The 17,877-nt window shown below is 54.5% G+C and overlaps 1 long non-coding RNA gene and 1 pseudogene across 1 annotated transcript; both read left to right on the plus strand.

Annotated features, from left to right (window-relative positions):
• The first annotated feature begins 603 nt into the window (after nt 1-603).
• LOC102886070 lies at nt 604-11,481 on the plus strand (annotated as a pseudogene).
• A 565-nt stretch (nt 11,482-12,046) lies between these two features.
• Nucleotides 12,047-17,876, plus strand: LOC112477327. Its single transcript, XR_003045416.1, has 2 exons — nt 12,047-12,335; nt 14,042-17,876. It is a non-coding gene; the product is annotated as an uncharacterized LOC112477327 (long non-coding RNA).
• The last annotated feature ends 1 nt before the right edge of the window (nt 17,877 follows it).

The following is a 17,877-nucleotide window of genomic DNA, read 5'->3' on the forward strand; positions in this document are numbered from 1 at the left end:
GGCCGTGAGCTCACAGCACGGCGACAGTTCTGGCCCCAACTTCCTTTCTCGTTCCATCTCCTCCCTCCTGCCCGCCCCCCGAGCCGCAGGTCCCACTCCCTCATTAGAACGGGCCCTGCCTTTCCCTGCCTTGGGACCTTTGCTCAGGTTGCTCTTCTGGCCTCTGCCCATCCCTTGCCCTCAGCAGTTAAGTCTGGAAAGATGCGTCAAACGGAGCAGACGCTGTCTAGCTCAACAACTCTTCCTCAAGGCCCCAATTCAAACGTCACTTCTGGGAAGACTTCTTGTGCCCCCAAGATTGGGCCATACCTCTGATCCAGCCCTGATAGCATTCTACTGGAGAGGCCGCCAGGTCACTTTTGTGGGTATCTTAGGTCAGGCTACCTAGCAGCAGGGCTGGAGATGGAATTTGTGTGTGAGTGGTTAATCGAGAGCGTCAAACCCCACGAGAGCAAGGAAAGCACAACAGGGCAGAGGACGCAGCCAGGCTGCGGAGTGATTGGCTCCGAAGGAGTCGTGGACTCCAGAGGAAAGAGGACAGGGCTGCCATCCACCCACATCATTCAGTCACTGCTCAGACCCTCCCAGGAAGCTCCAGGTAACATGGCGCCCATCGGCCAAGAGCAGCCTCTGGAAGGGGGTGAGCTGAGAGCAGCCAACAGCGCGGCAGCTGAGGGAAGGGGACACCAGCCTGGGGATCTGGGCTGATATGAGCAGCATCCATCTAGCGTGAGATGCCCAGGGCAGGTGCAGTATCCAAGGCACTGAGGAGCTCAGAGCTGGGTACCAAAGAGCCCTTAGCATCTGACAAACTAAGCTGAGCCTGGGGTTGGGGGAGCGGGGCAGCAGCTTCGGTACTGGTAGTGGCTGACTCCACAGCCTGAGCCCGGGTTTGTCAGAGTCCCCCCAGTGGGCCTGGTGTCTGTGCCCTTGTCATGCTGGGCAGCCTGGCTGTTTGTCGAGCAGGCTCTGGGCGGGCCACAGGCCTCTGTGCAGAGGGTGTTCTGGACTTCTTCCCAGCCCCCTACCTTCCACTCCTCTGCCTGGGGCATCATCCCTACACAAGTCACCTCTAGAGTGGCAAACACCTCAACAAATCCCACCTCCTTCTGGAAGCCTCCCTGGACCTGCCCAGCCCAGCCCAGGGGCCTCTCAGCCCCACTCCCCATCCTAATAACAGCTCTAGGATTTGCGTACTAGAAGATGGGTTGTGCAGGAAACTGAATAGGAGAAGCTTCAAAACAGCCTTTTCAAAGAAGTTTTCCTGGATCGCCCATTTTTACAACCAAAGCTCCACAAAGGTAGACAGATCCACTGTGGCTATGCAGAGGCAGCCAGGCCGGCCAGCCCAGGTCTTGCTGGCTGTGCTGACTCCTGGCAGCCTGTGTCAGGGGGTGGCAACAATGTCCCAACAGTCCTACGATACTCTCGGTGTGGCACTGGTCAGTTGTTATGGGCCTGGATGGGTGACCACTGTTGAGAGGCTGCATGCTACTAGGCGACTATATGTATTGGTCTAAGCTTTGACTTTTTATATTCACTGTACTCATTTGAAGTCAAGGCCTCTAAAATTCAGAAATATGGTTAATCATGAAATAGGGACTAAACAATAACAAATTTATACTTCATGAGCCCGTTTGACCCCTCAAGACCTGTGCCAGGGCTTGGCACTTAGTACATTTCAATGAATGGATGGATGGATGGATGGATGGATGGATGGAGAAATGGGTGGATGTAAATAAATAGATAAGTACCTACTTTACAAATGAAGAAATTGAGATTCCAAGAGGTAGTGTCACAAGTAAGCGGCAGAACCGGGATTCCAATTCAGCTTTATTAGCTCCAAAACTAAAATGAATAAACGCAATGAATGTAGGTGTTTCCTTGTGCTTATGGTCCCCAACTTCACAACATGAATCGTAGTTTGTGGAGTACGTCAGTATGGAATGAGGAAGAAAGAAGGGGTAACAGGCCTCCGGAGAAGGGGTGAATGAGACTCAGGGAAAAGTGGTATTGGGGAAGGGGCATGGTTCTTGCTGCTTCCCACGCCCCTCGTGGTGGTGCTGGTGGGGTCTGCGGCCTGACCACCCCAGAGGCTGCTCTCAGGGGCCTCAGCCATCCAGCCCAAAGGCCGTGCGTTTATCCTGGGATGAGGGGGTCGGGTGCCAAGATGGGGTCCGAAGGAGAGTTGGGTCCCTTTGAGCAGCCTGAGGGTGGGGCGGTCCATGCCCAGGGAAGGAGTGGGGCCTGGAGGGGTGTCCAGAGGCCTCACCGAGCATCCCGACCCACATGAGCCCCTGTGCGGGGGAAGGCAGGGAAAGCGTGGTAGGGTTTGGGCCAGGGAAGCGAGAGGAGGCGGAATGTGACTGTGTTGACCGCTCCTCCAGAAACCGGTTAGCGCTTAGAGGAAGAGAAACAGTCCCCAGGCTGGAACAACCTTCAGAAGGTCCGTTAGTCAGAAAGGGCCCAGGTCTCACAGGTGGGGACAGACCCTATGTGTGGCGAGGAGGCACCGGGGACTTGTCAGTAACCCTTTATTCAGTGGGACCTGGGCTCCAGTTTCAGGTCAGCCGCCTGTCAGCTGTGGGCCACTTACACCTCGGAACTCAGGCTCCTCACTGGGAAACGCGGACAGTGACAGCATCGGCCTTGAGGGTTGGCGTGAGGGGAACCTGTATCCAGGGGGCCCAGGGACATGTTCCTACCTTCCCCGCCTTGGCCTCTGTGACCCTCTCAGCAGCTCTATTTAGGGGAACAGGCTCACTCTCATATTTCAGATGACCAAACTGCGGCCCCAGGTGGTCAGCTCGGGCTTGCTTCTTTCCCATTGACGCACCTTGCCTCTCCCGCCCCTGTGGCCACAGGCGCTGATGGCCAGGCAGCGCTAGAACACACGCACACACGCACACACGCATGCACACACGCACACATGCACACGTGTATACATGCATGCACACATGCGCACTCACGCACGCACACGTGCAAGTGTGTGCACACATGCACGCATGTGCATGCACATGCACACACATGCACACATGCACACACGCACACATGCGCACACACACACACGCCCTGCCCCCTCTGCAGGGCCACCCTGGGCTGAGCAGTGCTAAGGGTGGGAGTCTGGGAGCAGAGCATGGTTTTTCCAGCTGCTGGGCTCCTTCTGCCAGAAAGCGAGGGAGGAAGGCATGGAGGGAGGCGGAGGCGGCGGCAGGAGGGGTAGGATGGGTGTGGAGGGGGGCGGTGGGGGGAGGCGGCGCCCGCTGCCTGTGTGTGCTCCATGGAACGATCAGTTTTTCCCTGGAAACGCTCCGCGGACTCCGGCCCTCCACCCCTCGCCCGCGGCTGTCTTTTCCTGGAACGGACGCTGAGGATGGAGACGAGAAGGTTCCAGGCCCACCTGGACGCGGACGCGCTGTGACTTCAGCAGCCCGTCTCCAGAGACCCCGCCCCACCCCATCATTGAGCCCCAGGCCCTAACCAGGGAAACTGAGGCAGATGGTCTGAAAACCATCTTCCTCCGCTTTGGGTCCTGTCTACCCAGAATAACACGGCACAGTCCATGCCCTTCAACGGGTCACAGCGGGCAGTCCCCTGCCTCGGGAAGGCCAGGGGTCCGAGAACACGGCTACTTCCCTTGAGGGCCTATTTTACTGGTTAATCCAGAAGTTGCTGCTTATGTCCAACTGGATCACCCCATTTCCTCCTCTGTGAGCTGGAGAACAGACCAGCACCCACTTTGCCCACCTTCCTTCCGGGCCGGTGAGGCCAGGGGCTGGGGTGCAGGACGTGGGGCCGAGGGAAGTGGGAGGTCAAGGCCAGGAGGACAGGGCGGAAGTCCTCTGGCTTCTCACTCGCTTGGCATTTTACTCCCCCAGCTCTGGCCGAGAACTTTCTCGTCTTCTCTTTGCCCTTCGCCCTCATCCTCTGCCCTCCCATCTTGCCTCCCTGCTCACTGAGCTCTTTCTGCCTGTCTCCTCCATCTTCCTCCGATGCCTCTCTCGTTCCCTCTCATCGCCCCCCCTCTTTTTCTGGGTGCGAGCTCCCTCACTTTCACTTTCTGTGGTTTCTCCTTCAGGGAAGCTCTTTCTCTCCTCCCAGCTCCCTCTCTCCATCCTGCGCCCGTCGCTGCCCTGCTCCCTGCTCCCCGGCTCTCTCCAGCCGTCCTGTGGGCGCGGCCCCCAGTGGTTCCACCAACTGCTCGGCCTGCTCCCCTGCTCCCCGCTCCCCGCTCCCCGCAGCAGCATTCCCAGCCCCATCCGGCACCCCAGCTCTTCTGCTGCCCAGGCCAGAGCCCAAGGCACTGTCCTGAGTTGGTCCCGTTGACTCAACTTTTGGGTCCCATCAGTGGCCAGGCCACCCACCTCCTCACCACCCCAAATGCCCGCTGGCTCCACTCCTGTCTTCCCTGCTCCTGTCCCGGCTCCCATCTTCCCCTACAGTCCCTCCTCCATCAGGCTCACGCCAGAGCCCTGGTGAGGGCCCGCTGCTCTCAGGATGAGATTCTCTCTCTGGCGCGGGACCTGCTGGCCCCTCCCCACCTCTCCAGACACCTTGCCCCCTCCTGCCACATCTCCGCTGCAGACTCATCCGTCCTCTGGGCCCTTGTAGCAGAACTGGGGGCCCTGCAAAAACACCAGCCCAACCCCTTCACTTTACAGGTGAATCAGGGCTCCCACTGCAGGGTTCTAGGCCGGCACCCCCAGACCCAGTAGCGCAGAGCTCCTTGCTCGTGGGGCTCCCTAAGCCCAGGCGCTCCTGGCTGGTTAGTGCCACCGCGGCAGGCAGCCAAGCGACCCAGCAGACTGTAAATCACCGCCATTGTCTGGCCATACTCGGAAAAGGGAAGAACAAGATTCTCCTCGCACCCGGCCCCCGCCCACCAGTCGAGAGGGCTGGCAATGCAGAAGAGAAAGGGGGTCTTTATGCCCACAGGCAGGAGGGCACCACGTCCCCTCCCGGTCCCCCTACCATGCCCTCTGGTGAAAGGCGCCTTTGTCATGCCCCCAGACTGGCCAGAGCAGACACAGAGCCCTCCCTAGCAGGAGGCGGTGGCAGGAGGCTCTGCCTCGGGCAGGGAGTCACAGGTCACATTGGGGGAGGCCTCTGGACCTAGGGACCTGAGGAAGAAGGCCTGTGATGGCAGGAAAGGAGAAAGGACACTGTCTCACTGGAGCATGCGGAAGCGGAGTTGGAGGGCCGCGTCCCGTGTCCACGCGGGCCCTGACCTTTCGCAGCTGCAGAGGCTTCCTGTGGGATCCGTCCCAGACCACATTCTCCTCTGCCTTCACTGCCCTGGAGTCACTTGACACAGCCCAGCCGCCACTCCGCAGTGCTGTTCCTGCCCTGAGAGTCTGCGTTGCTCGTCACCTTCTCAGAGGAGCCCACCCCTCCCCGACCCGCTCCGCTTCCCCTGGCCCAACCGTCCCTCCCACCCGCCAGCCTCCGTGTCACTTATGTCTCTGCTCTTTCTTCAGTCTCCCCAGCTAGAACGTACGTTTGATGAGAGAACTTACACCTGTTTATCTCATTTATGTCCCGGTGCACAATGAATACTTCTTTGAATGGACGAGTAGATCACTTCATCTCAGTTCCCCTTCCTCCTACCCTGAAAGGGAGACGCTGTGGGAACCGAGGTGTCTCTCTCAAGCTGTTCAGTGAGAAAGAGGTCCAACAAGAGGGCTTCAGATTCAAGGCTGTCTTGACCCCAAAAGCCATGCCTTTAACCTACATGTTCCCTACCTCCCAGTGACAGCCACCCACACACAAGGCCCCCTGCCTGGCGGGGCCCCAGGAAAGAAGGGCTCAGCCCTTAGGGAATACTCCCTAGGATGCCCTTGGTAGGTAGCTCTGAGCGTCCACGGCCCAATCCCTCCCTCGCAGGCTGGACGGGCCCCAGCCAGGTCCTCAGGCAGAGCTTCCTCACTCTGAGACAGGGGAGCAGCTCCGCCACTGTACGCCTCACCGCTGCAAGTCCAATGCAGCCAAGCTGAGCCATGTCATCACGCAGGACTCTTGTCACCTCTGGCATCTTGGTGGCCCCTCTGTAAAGTGGGGCAGTAACACTTGCCCAGCAGGTGCATCTTTGAGGCACTCGGGCAGGCGGGAATGTGTGGGAAAGTTTCTCCTGGACATAAATGTGATCCCTACCTCTCTGCAAAAGCCTGAAGATGGCAGGAAGCTCGGGGTGGGAGGAACGCCAGAGGAGGGCTCAGTCCCGGCCCCCCTCGGCCCTCAGCTGGAGGAACGGCCGGGCTAGGGGCTGCCAAAGCCGTGAGTCAGCGGTCCCTGAAAAGCCAAGCAGCCCTGGGCCTGGCAGCGTCCCCTCTGTGGGTGGGGAGGTTGGAGGGGGTCTCCACAGGGAAAAACAAAGCCACCCAGGCCAGGAGCCATGTGGAATCTCTCTCTCCTGAGTCTGATCCAAGGACCCGGAGTGATGCTGGCTGTGCCTGCTGGACCATGCTGGCCCCTGGAAAAGGGGTTTCCTTGTAAAGAGCAAACTTGGAGCTGCCTGCCCCTCCCCTAAAACTGCATTTACACACACCCCCTGCCAGCCCACAGTGCCCCCTGGGCCCCTCTGAGCCAGGGACAGGGCCTTAGGGAATAGCAAAGTGGCCTTTCACTGTGCAGATGGAGAAATTGTCCCAGGGAGGAACCATGAGCTGCCTGGGGTCACAGAGCCAGCCAGTGTCGGAGCTGAGGATAAGTCACTCAAATGCAGTTGTCCCTCCCACCCACACAGGCAGGTTTTGACCCCCGAGTGGAGAGCCCCTCCGAGCCCCTTCTCGCCCCATCACTCACTCCCTGACCCCACCCCACCCCATGCTCCAGCCACAAGGAGCCTCTTACAGTTCCTCCAACGGGGCAGGCTCTCTCCAGCCTCCAGGCCTTTGCCCATGCTGTTCCTTCTGCCTGGAAAGCCATCTCCCCTCTCTGTCCCCTGGACCCTGGACAACTTGTACACATCCCTCAGTTCTGAGCAGAGAGAGGAGATGTGGCTTCCTTGAAGAAGCGCCCTCTTTCCTCCTGCCCCATGAAGCCAGGGTTGTGGGGCTCTCTCTGGGCTCCTCCCACCAGAGAAGCCACTCTGTGAGGAGGTGGCTTGGACCCAGCTCCCGCAGCCACGAGGGCTACACAGCAGGGCGCCACGTCGGGCCTGAGAATGGAGGCGAATGAGCTCCTCGTGGCGGAAGGCGTCTAGGATGGGGGGCAGGCCACAGGAGCACCCCCTTCTCCCTCTCACACTTCCCTCCTCCAGACGCTCAGGGTAGCTCCGAGACGGAAGGACTCTGGGAGAGGGAGGAGGAGCCCCTCTCCCCGCCCTGGCTGCCTCTCGCCTGGAAGGGCTGACCACCTCAGCTCTCGGGGGCCCATTTTTCACTTCTGCTTCCTGAGCCCCTGCTGCCAACGACCCCCTTCTCTCTGTATCTCCGCGTTAAAACTCCAGACAGAGGGATCCGATCGCCACGTCCTGGGTCACGAACCAGCGCGAGAATTCATCATCCCATTGTGTTTAGCCAAGGGCCCGGCGCACGTCCACGCCCCCAGAGGCTAGTGAGTCACTCAAAAATTCACCTATTCGTTTATATATTCATTCAAAACACTTGCTTTGAGCACCAAACCCGTGCTGGGCACTATCCCGGGGGTTGGGGATACAGCAGGGAAGAAAATGACATGGCCCCACACCGTCCAGTGGGCTCCTTTCTCCTCCTCAAATCTTTGGAGCCTCCAATCTCCTCCCCGCGAAGGCTGCTCTCTCTCCTCCCCCACGAACCCCCTCCCTGCGCCCTCTGTGCAGGCCCAAGAGGCAGGCCAAGCATTACGATGCCCATGAGGATGACGAAGTGGGACAATCGCTGTCACCATGACAACACTTCGAGCTCTGGGTCCTGCCCTAAACGTCTTCCTTCATCCTCTCTGTCATCCTTCCATTTCTGTGAAAGGGGAAGGCTTGGTAAGGTTAACTTGGCATCCTGAGGTCACAGGCTGGTAAGTAGCAAAGCCCACATTGGAATGTCCTAAAGGAAAGGGCTTAGCTACTGGCCACATGACTTTTCCAGGCCCAGAGTGGTCACTTCCATTCATCTCATTGCCCTAAAGTGACCCCAACTGGCAGAAAGGGCAGATGCCACCGAAGACATCCACTAAATTTGCTTTCTGTTGGGAGGGAGGTGTGGGAGGACTTGCCTGGAAGAGGGGGGGCTGTGACCACAGGCTGCCTGGCCAGCCCAGTCCCTTACAGGCAGCTCATTCAGTGAAAGACACCCCTCCCCTTTCCCAAGCCCCAGTCATGGTCTAAGGACCTGCTTTTTCTCCCCACTGCTACCAGTGGCTGATCTGGGGAGGCTATGTCCACCTTCCCCACCCCGTCCAGCCAATCCAGACTACACTCAGGACACGTGCTCCATTTTCCGCATACCCCTCCCGAGCCCGTTTCCTCCCTGGCCCATCTCTCTCCTTCTACATCCTCCATCTCAGCGAGGACCCCGTCCTACTCCCCACACCACACCCCCTGTCATTAATCATGCGGCTGCCCTTCCAGTCAGGCCCCGGCACGGCCATCTCTATCTCCTGGTCAGAAGCTAGTGGCCAACTCAAAATAACTATTTCCCTTCCCTCTAACACAACTGTCTCTCCTGGGCAGAACAACAGCTGCAAGGGATTAAAGGTGAGGAATTACCCGGAGAACCCCACACCCACAGCCTACACCCAGGCCCCAACCCACAGAGCTGGAGGCCGGCAGCAGGCATAGGAGTGGGGAGCCCGCCCCACCCAGCGTCCGAGCCTGCTTCTCCCAGCCCTGGAACAAAGTCCTCTTCCCCAGGAGCAGGAGGTAAAGGGGGAGCAGAAGGGCAGTGGCCTCCCCCAGCCCAGCACCCTAGCTCGGCCCACACGTGGCCAGAGCTGGGCCTGCCCCCAAGCCTGGAGACGCTGCGGGGGAGTCGATGCAGAGGAACCGCGTGCTCTTAATATAGCGGGAGCCTGGACTCCCCGCCTCTGGGCCTTTGCTCTTGCTGCTCCCTCCGCCTGCATCGCCCTTCCCTGTACGGCCGGGTGTCCACACCGCCAGGCCGCTCAAAGGCCTCCTCCACAGAGCCTTCCACCATCCTCCCACCCCCTCCAACAAAACTCAGGGACTGGCAATTACACCTTGTACCTGACCACACACCGTCTCTGACAATATTCTCCCAGGCACAGGCCCCAGGCAGAGCCACCCTCTGCTGGAGGAGACGGGGCGCTCTCTCGGACCCTGGAGTTGAACTTAACTGGCCAGGCCTCATTCTGAGCAGGGACCCCTCACCCAGACCAAGCTCAAGCCAAAGGATAAGGGGAGGCACGACGGAGCTGAGGGGTCCCCGAGAGAACTCTGAGCTGAGTCCCTGTCACAGAGCGCCTGGCGTGGTGTGTGTTAGTCCAGGAACAGGGAGGTAGCTGCCTGCAGGGCTGCTGCTCCCTCTCTGGATGGCCCTCTGTGCCGGAAGCTGGAATCTGGCCCTGACCTGCCATTCTGCCCTGCCACTCAGCCCGTCTCGCTTCCCCTCCCACCTGCCGGCTCCTCTCCCCTGTGCAGACCACCCCTTGGCCCTGTGGGTCCCTTTCCTGAGGCAGCCTGATCTACCATTGCCTTCCCCCTCAGGCGTTGGTCACCAGGGCTGTCAAGGCCACATTTCCAGGCCACTCACCCTCCGTAAGCAAACCTGAGAGCTGGCAAGGCAACACAGACCTTCGTGTGGCAGGCCCCACTCCTGCTCTCCCACCCTTAGCCTCTCCCTTCCCCACCATCCTTTTCACGTTTAAGAACATCTTTCATTAATGTGTTTTTGGTAAACCACTTCATATGCTTTGGGAACCGAGATGAGATATACATTAGTAAGGAAATAAATACTACCCGCTTTCTCCTGTACATTAATTTATCCTCTCCTCCCCCTGCCTAAGGGCACTTGGGGTCTGAGACAAGGAGGCAGTGCAGGGAGGGGGGAGGCACCAAAAGGGAGGGGCTGGGTATTACTTGTGTCCTGTGTCACTCACATCGTGGTTATCTATTGTAACTTAAAGAACCACCCCAAAACTCCCTGGCTTAAAACTACTATCATTTTATTTCCTCCCGACTCTTCCATCTTGGCTGCGATCTCTGGGCCATTCTGAGGCTGATCCTGCTGGTGGCCACCTGTGCAGCTGTGTTCAGCTGGGAGCTGAGGCCATGCTTCTCTTTCTCCATACAGATGGGGCCTCCCGATCCTTCTCCATGTGTCTTTCCATGCAGTCACCCGACAAGATCGCTCCAGCAGAGTAGCCTAGAGCCAAGAGCTTCCAATGGTTAAAAAGGAGAAACCGTAGGCCTCCTCAAGGCTTAAGCTCAGTACTGGCACCGCATCACCTCTGCCACACTCTGTAGTTAGAGCAAGCTGCAGGCCAGCCCAAATACCAGAGGGAAGGAATTACGCAAGGCGTGAATACTAGGAGGAAAGATTCACTGGAGGCCACCAAATTAACAGGCCGTAACGACACACATGGAAACGCTGGAAGCGGTATATGAAAAATTGTAACAACTGTATTTTGGGGGGTGGGGTGGGAATATGGGTGCTTTGTACTTTTCTATTTTGACATTTGAAAAAAGACAAGTACGGGGGAGAATGAGACATCCAGTTCACCATTCTGAGCAGAGCTATTGCAGGCGGCCGGCATGGTCCTCAGGGAGTTAGAGCCTTCTGGCCTCATGGGGCCCTAACACGGGAGAGGGCTGGCAGAGAGGGCTGGGAGAGGGCTGAAAGCGAAGAAGGAAGCCCCTGCCCCTCCTAAAGCCGAAGCCAAAGCAAAGGCTTTGAAGGCAAAGCAAGCGGTGTCGAAAAGCATCCACAGCCACAGAAAAGAAGACATGCACGTCACCCACCTTCTGACGGCCCAAGACACGGCGGTTCCGAAGCAGCCCAAATATCCGGAAGGGCGCCCCCAGGAGAAACAACTTGACCATCTGCTATCATCAAGTTCCCCCTGACTACTGAGTCAGCCACGAAGAAGATAGAAGACAACAATACACTTGTGTTCATTGTGGATGCCAAGGCCAATAAGCACCAGATCAAACAGGCCGTGAAGCAGCTCTATGACATTGACATGGCCAAAGTCAGCACCCTGATCAGGCCTGAGGGAGAGAAGAAGGCATATGTTCGGCTGGCTCTCGACTATGATGCTTTGGATGTTGCCAACAAAATTGGGATCATCTAAACTGAGTCCAGCTGGCTAATCCTACATATAAAAATTTTTCACTGTAAAAAAGAAGAGAAATGCAGAATCCAGGGCCTCCCCTCAAGACCTGCTGAATTAGAACTCACATTTTAAAATCCCTAGGTGATTCCCATGCGCGTTAACATTTGAGAAGCTTGCTTACATCCATTGATTAAGGACATGATTATACAACATTGAACATTTTTGGGGGGGTGTGGTAATTCAAGTCTTATTTTGTTTAATGCAAGCACTTAAGACAGCATTGTCCAATCAAAATTTCTTATATCTGCACTGCCCAATACCGCAGCCCTTAGCTGCATGTAGCTATAGAGCATTTGAAATGTGGCTAGTGTGATAGGACTGAATTTTAAATTTTATTTCAATTAATTAAAACTTAAATAGCCACAGTTGGCTAGTGGTTACCATATTAGCACATATTTAAAATCTGCTTTGTTTTTTAAAGGCCTTTGAACCTTCACATGGCAGCCTGGTCCCCTTCTCCGAGAGGATTTGCACAGCCTTGAACTCCTCGTTACGGTGTGAGATTGTGCCCTAAGGAAGAAATATATTCTTTGGTCTTCGTCCCCAGCTCCTGACCAGAGCTCTTAAAACCTTTGTAATTTTTAAGCAATAAAGTGGCCAGGAGCATCTTTTGTTCTAATAGTTGGTCGGTCTGTGGCCTCAGTTCCTAAGACAGAGCTCTGAAACCCTTTGGAATTTTCAGGCTGATAGGAGTGTCTTTTGTTCTAATGCAGTGCCTCTTAGGGGGTTCCTGGATGGAGGCTGGTCACCAGAAAGACCCAGCTATGACGAGAAGCTTGGAATTTGCAGCCCCACCCTTCACTGTCTGGAGAGGGGGAATGGGCTGGAGATGGAATTAATCATTGATCATGCCTGTGCGATGAAGCTGTCACATAAAAATCCCTCCAGTATAGGGCTGGGAGAGCTTCCAGGCCAGCGAACGCATCCACGTGCCAAGATGGTGACACGCTCCAACTCCACGGAGGCAGCAGCTCCTGTGCTCAGGACCCTTCCGGACCTCACCCTGCTTCTCTCTTCATCTGGCTGTTCGCCTGTGTCCTTTTTCATATCTTCTATTATATAACAAACTGGTAAATGCATTTCCCTGAGTTCTGTGAGCCATTACAGCAAATTATCAAACCTGAGAAGGGGGTGTCTGGGAATCCCCAATTTGTAGCCAACTCAAGAGGAAGTGCAGGTAATCCAGGGACCTGCTACTTGCAACTGGTGTCTGAGGTGGGAGGAGGCGGTCTTGTGAGCCCTTGACTGGCGGCATCTGATATTAACTCCAGCTAGATCGTGTCTGAATTGAATTGTAGGATACCCAACTGGTGTTGGAGAGTTGGTAGCTGTGGGAAAACCCACACATCTGGTGTCAGAAATATTGATAGTGTGCAGAGAAGAAGAAACAGAAGTTTTCCTTTTATACGATTTCACAGGTGAGGCAAGAAAGCTCAGGGCTCTGAGGACCATGGGGCCCCAAACGGGAGGGGAGGGGGGCGGCCATGGGTCCCTCACAGGGGGTGAACTCAGCCTTTAGGTGAGGCAAGAAAGCTCGGGGCTCTGAGGACCATGGGGCCCCAAATGGCCATGGGTCCCTCACAGGGGGTGAACTCAGCCTTCGGAGAATGAGTGGTGCCCTGAAGCACCCTGCAGGCCTTGACGGCTTCATCGGGGGCAAGTGGGGGTACAGTAGGACAGCTAATGCCAAACCCCACAGGGGAGGGCAGGTGGTCCACCTGGGTCAGCTAAGGAAGCTCCAGGATTTTCATTTCCCTTGAGTTTGCTTCCAAGGGTGCCAGAAAGAAACTTTGGGTGTAAAGCGTCTCCCCTCCACCACCCCTCCGCCAGCACACTGACCAAAAGAAGCACCACCTCTGGCAACGAATCTCTCATGCCCTATAATTAGTGCAGCGATATCAGAGACACCTTTTCATTGGTGAGATTCCGAATCCAATTCAATATGGGGTTGGCCAGAAACATTGTGTAGGTACCTCTGTCCCCATTAAAAAGGGGGCATGAGAATTTGGCAAACCCAGCCACCTAAAACCTTCAGGACATTTCGGTCTGGAACTCCCATAGGACCTGCAGCTCGTCCCACCCCTCGCCTGCACACACATAGCGTTGGGTCCCCATGTGATCCGGCTTTCTCAGTCCGATCCTACTGTCCACACATCCCCACTTTCCCCGTGGAGAGCGAACAGACACTTCGCCAAGCTTTAGGAACAGGTGGCATGAGTCTTTTTCGCACACTCACTATCGATTTTGTACTTGTGGGATGAGATCTGCTTTCGCAGCACAGCCCCAGGTAGCCAGCTTGGAGGGAGAGAGGACAGCTTCCCCCTATTCTGACAGCTGGAGGATCCTGAGAGTCACCCAGAATCTGACATGTTGGCTTAGGTTAGTTCCCAGTACCGAGAAGAGGTCCCAGGCTTGGAAGGATGCTTTAGGGTTCAAATGAAGATGAGGGCAATCTCAGAAGACAGGAGACGGCTTTGGAGGGTGACTTGGAAACCAAAGGCTAGTCATGTGTGGACCAATTCTACTGTATTTACTGATTTTACTGTATTCCCTCCCAAACACCAGGAAGATTCACAACTTGAGACACGATGGAGGAAAGAGCTGGGGGAAACACAAGTGATGAACTCATGAAGGCCATTATTAATATTGATCACCTCATGCAGGAACATAGCAGAGGCTCAGTGATGTTTTCCACCCCTTTAATAAGGGGTTCTGCCCAGTGTGTTTCCATATCCCATCCCTTGCAGTGTTTTTTTTTTTTTCTGCTTTGATTCAGATACCATGGATACCAAGAGGCACAATTTTTCCAAGGCTCATGCTTCATCCAGATGTTCGATGCCTTTTGGATTTACAATTTGGAGGGGCTCTATTGCAGCCCAGAGGCACTCACGGTTTGCGCTGCAGGACTCCACACTTCCAGGTTGTGGAAAAGGTAGAGAGATAAAAGTTACATGCTAGAATTTTGTATAAAGGCAACATAAGGTGTTTTAGGGGGCAGGGGGAGGTTGTTATCTGCAGTTGTGCCTGGGGCAAGGTTGCTTTATGCTTTCTTCCCTCCCAGCATCTGGCCTGCCTCTACTCAAGAAGTATCACATTAACTCTTGCTCGCTCCAACTTGGAGCAGCTTCTCAAGTGACAGAAACACCAAAAATCCCCAGAGGAAGGTGTTAACATGCAGATTTCTGGGCCAGATTTAGATCTCCTGAAAGAGAATCTGCATTTTAATGAGCTCGGCCCCAAGAGCCCGCATTTTAATAGACCAGGACCTAAATTCGACGGTTTTTTAAATTGAGAAATATAATCAAAAGAATATATTCAACTGTGTATGTAATTCCCCCAGCCCCAACTCCAGCTAAAGCACTCTGAGCTTTGAGATACTCAGTCCTGTGCCTGCCATATAGATTGTCACTTATAAATGCATCCTAGAACGAGTCTTTCTTGCCTATTTAAAAATTGTATAGAAATGGAATTCCATTTCTATGCAATTATATATTGTGCCTTGCTGTTTTTACTCTGCGTTGTGGTTGTGTGGTTCCCTCTGCTGTTGCGTCTAGCTGTAATGTGTCCCTTTTGATCACTGTGTAATATTCCATTGTGTGACAATAACACAACCGATCTATCGTTCACAGACATCCTCTTCCAGCCCAGCTCTGAGGCACGTTTCACGTGTTTTACCATCAGGCTAATTCTGTTGATGAGCAAATAACAGGTCACAAAAGTCGAGTGATTGAAGAGCCCAGCGCAGGGGTTCAACGGCTCGAGTCTGAGACCTGCCACCACCACCAGGGGTATCGCTGTGTGAGCTCAGGCACGTTGATCTCTGTGCCTAGTTTTTGCACCTGTAAAACGGTATCTGTGAAATCACAGTAGCAGGTCCCGTTTCAGTGTTGTGATGATTCAGTACAACAAACACCTGTAAAGTAGGTACAGCTTTGCCTGGCCCATTCAGCTTCAGGGCAGGAATGGAAACTGGGACTTCTGCCCTACCTCACAGTCTTTGTACAGTTTGAATTTCCCATGAGCATGTGTTGCTTTTGTGGTCCATTAGTTAAACACAAACCTTCGGCCCACAGCTTCTTACCCTCAGCCTCAGGCCCTGGAGTTCACCTGATGTATGACTACAGAGTAATGAACCAGGCAAGCCCTCACTGCCAAGGCAGAGCTGAGTCTAGTCTTTGAGCAGCCAAGGCTGGCCTGGCCCAGCCACCCAGGTGGACATTATCTGACCTGTCAATGCCCTTTACCAAAAGGGCAGAGCCAGCCACACAGGCGGCAGGGGGTGCCAACACAAAGGAGGACAAAGTTGGCATATGACTCCCATCAGGTGACCCGAGTCCTTGTTCCGCCCCTGCCACTATTAGAGGGGCTAGCTATGTCTCTCTGGGCTATAGTGTCTTCTTCAGTAAAATGGGGGTAGAGGGGACTCAGACAAGAGCTCCAAGATCTTTTTCAGTGAATTCCATAACACTTGAGGCTTCTGGGTAAAGCAGCTGAGGTGCTAGGGAAATCAGCTTGGGGGCTGTTGCCTGGTATATGTGTCTCCTTGAGAAATGCCCCAGGAGGGGGCTGGTCTGGCACAGTGGGTCTTGTTGGCCTGGCTGCAGGGGCAGCAGCCAAGGGACCAGTGGCAAATAAGGGCTATAGTGAATCTGCTCTCCCCCGAGACAAGCCCTGTTGGGTATGATTGCACACCATCCTCTCAAGTTCATGCCAATTAACAAACAGTCCCATTTGGAAGGCAATTCCTTCTAAAACACACCATGCCTTCCAAGGAGCTGACTACTGCGAGCTTGCTCGTTTCCAGTCGGAGGTCCCTCAGGCCCCAGTTCCATGCAGGAGGCTTGTCACCCCTGAAGCCCGTCCTTTCTCCTTCCCTCGACCTCGCAACTAGAGCTGGAAGGGGCAGAGGGCAAGGGGCCGAGCAGTCCTTGGTGCCACAATTCACAGTGGCCCGGGGCCAGCTTAGATAATACATCCCATCACCCTCACGCCCCCTCACTTCCTCTCAGATGGATATGTGAAGCATCTGGGAAGTCAACAGCTGCTGCCTTCCACCCCAAAGAGGGTGGTGAGGTAATCCCCATACATAGTCTGACAAGTGCCTTGGGGTGAAGGGGGCTCTGTGTGGAGGAGAGTGAGGAACTGTATTTTTCAGGAGCACTTCACTGGTGTCCTGGCACCAAAGAGAGATGAAAAGTTAACCGGGTTTTCTGGCCTCCACAAAAGCATCTTTCATCCCATAATAGACTCCAGATTGGAGGGAAGATTTCACTATACAGTGGCCAGAGACAGGAAGCTCTGTTGAAGGCCCTGACCGCTCCACCCCCACTCACTTCTGAGGATTCCCACTGTAACCTAGAGAGCTCGGGAGACAGGCACATGGGGTCTGACGACAGGAATGCTAACGTGAAGGATGGAGAAGCAGGACGATATTCGGGCTGTCACCTGGGCTGATGGCTGTTCTGTGACGCGGAACGACTGATGACTCTCAGAGGTGAGAGGTAACTCCATGGGAAAGGTAGCTCCGGTCGGATCATCAGCAGTAACGTCTTGGCTGAGCCCTCGAGTGCCAGACACTTGACAACTGTGAGAAATAAACAGTCACAGAAGGTAGCAGTGGAACACCTTTCCCCCCACCCCTCCACCTCCTGCAGCCCCCACCCTCCTCGGAGATTTGGTCAGGCTTATTACCCACAGCAGGTGGCAGAGAAGGACCTGGGAAGAGAGGGCTTCTCGCCATTTAACTGCACGGATTCGAAGGATTCGAAGGATTCGGCGCTACATGCTTTTACTTCTAACAAGGTCAAAATGGCGGGTGTCGACAGCTCCAGCCTCATCCCTGTTGAAAGGACCCAAATCCAGGGGGAGTGCTTGGGGAGGATGCGGATCTATGATGGCCTTTTGTTGTTTTAGACTTTTGAAATTTTTATTACATATCCTTTCCAAAAATACTTTTTATACAAAAAAGTGCTTATATGATACAATAACCATTCTCTCCAGATGAAAGCAGTGTTCTGGTTCTGGTGTATCCTTCAGGATCATCTCCGTGTACCTACACGTGCTCCTTAGCTGTATCTTAAGTGTTTAGCTTTTGTAAATGTAACGATTTGTGCCAGGCCCTTCCACTGAGCATACGCCCTCGAGTGTGAGTGGGGCAAGCTCTCTCATGTCATTCATTCTGGTGTTTAAAAAAACATTTTTCCTATAAGCTCCTAAATGCAAGGCCAGCACTTTATCTGGAGCTCAAATAGGGTACTGGTGACCTGTCCCAGTGCTGAGGGACACTCGCTGTGCTCACTGTTACAATATGACACCTTCGGAAGGTGTTTAATGGCCTCTGAACTATATGCCATTTTGTATTGAGCTTGACTTTGGACCCAACTCCTAGGAAGATGTCTCTATTAGTCATACACTATTCATGTTCTTTTCCATTTGGTTTATCTTGGAAGTTGTTCCAAATCAGTATCTATAGATCTGCCTTATTCTTTAAGTGCTCACTGCAGGCTATTCCACAGCATGACTGTACACGGTGTCTTTGGAAAGAATTCTATTTTCATACCGCAAAGGAAAGAGAAATGTCACCATTAAAAAAGATACAAACTAAGAACGAAT

This window comes from Pteropus alecto, unplaced genomic scaffold, assembly GCF_000325575.1.
Source record: "Pteropus alecto unplaced genomic scaffold, ASM32557v1 scaffold123, whole genome shotgun sequence".
Classification (NCBI taxonomy): domain Eukaryota; kingdom Metazoa; phylum Chordata; class Mammalia; order Chiroptera; family Pteropodidae; genus Pteropus; species Pteropus alecto.